The 1,513-nt window shown below is 38.7% G+C and overlaps 1 protein-coding gene across 1 annotated transcript in view; it reads right to left on the bottom strand.

Moving 5' to 3' along the window:
- Window positions 1–1,513, bottom strand: part of DNAAF6 (dynein axonemal assembly factor 6) — a 36,256-nt gene that overhangs the window by 28,667 nt on the left and 6,076 nt on the right. The window lies entirely within an intron of this gene.

Below are 1,513 nucleotides of genomic sequence, written 5' to 3'. Positions count from 1 at the left end.
ATCTCAGCCTTTACCATGGATCCACATCCAATTATGAGTAATTTGTCATTGCAATTCATGCCACTTTGCAATATGTAAGAGAGTTGGAACAACTTTGTTACGGTGTCTGTAGAGTGGTGAACCTTATTTCCCACAGGCCTTAACATCCCCTTTTGAGTTTCAAAAACAGTCCCTTCCTAATCTCCTAGATTCTTAACAATACATGGTGGGGACCATGTAAATAAACCAACTTGTATGCAACAGTTCTAATGCTCTTTTCAGAGAGAGTATTTTCAAAACCACATCACTCTTGTAATCATTCCACAGTTCCCAAGATTCATACATGTTAACAAAATGAAAAACCGTTTTTCTCCTGGAAAATTTAATAGTTCATTAGAAACATTAATTATTCTCCCACTGTTCTGATACTCCAATTCTATATCCTCTAATGATATCTGTGCGGTGGTGTCTGAATGACCAATTACCTCAAAATTGCTTATAACCCAGATATACAGAATCATACATTATTACAGTAATTTTCCCCTATGAATTGTACAATTTGGTAAAATGATCCTAGTGTCTCTATTCTCATAATCACTCCTCGTTCTCCTAGAATCACCTCTAGATGCAAATAAACATCCCCATACGTAAATGCCAAAGAGAACAGGCTTTGTAACCAGGGTGAATCTTTATCTCTGAATCTGTTCCAGTTACAAGTTCCACTTGCCTTTATTCGAGATTGCTGTTTCTCAGGTATTTAACATAATTTCTGTATACGACATAACCCTACCCTGGCCCTTCACAGGATGTATCATCATTCTATTTCAGTTTCAGGTAGCAAAAATGAACTTGCCTTTCTAGCTTCACTGATACATTGCTCCTAAATTTTTCTCCAGTGTCCTACTTGTTGTATATATTCAATGCTGTTATTATTGTCCCGATTTTTGTTTGGCCCCTACTAACTACTGCCTGACCAACACTTCTTGGTTTCTAACCCCGGCAGTTGATTAGTTACCATCTACACAAGTTGATTCAGTTACCATCTACACATTTTATTTCCATTGCATGTCTTAGTCTTTATTTGATTCTGCACATTCCCCCTAACGCTTCCCAAATGGTGGAAGCCCAAGCCAGTGTTTATCTGAGCCACCGATTTGCTTCCTATTCAGATTACATTTGTTTTTCCACACAATAGAAGAAAAGAATTTGGGGAGGAGCAAATTGATACGGGTGTGCTCGCTGAAACTGGGTTGTTCGTGGCAAACTGGTCATCACAACAACTTCACTAAAATAATTTAAAGTGGATTGATATATTCTGCTATAGTGTGAGATTTCTGTCCCCAATATTGTTTGCCTTCACAAAATAGGCAGTCTGACAGCCAAGGTTTGCTCATACCTAAGGAGTAGGAGAATGGAGAGCAGGGGTTACATAAGTGTTTTGATTATTCTGGGAATACCTCCAGTGACTGTGGAGTGGCTGGTCAGTTTCTGGAACTCTCCTTCCCCAAAATGAAGCCCATCATGCTGCTGTAAG

Source organism: Crocuta crocuta, unplaced genomic scaffold (assembly GCF_008692635.1).
Source record: "Crocuta crocuta isolate KB4526 unplaced genomic scaffold, BGI_CrCroc_1.0 scaffold1061, whole genome shotgun sequence".
NCBI classification, from domain to species: domain Eukaryota; kingdom Metazoa; phylum Chordata; class Mammalia; order Carnivora; family Hyaenidae; genus Crocuta; species Crocuta crocuta.
This window is presented reverse-complemented; position numbering and strand designations above follow the sequence as displayed.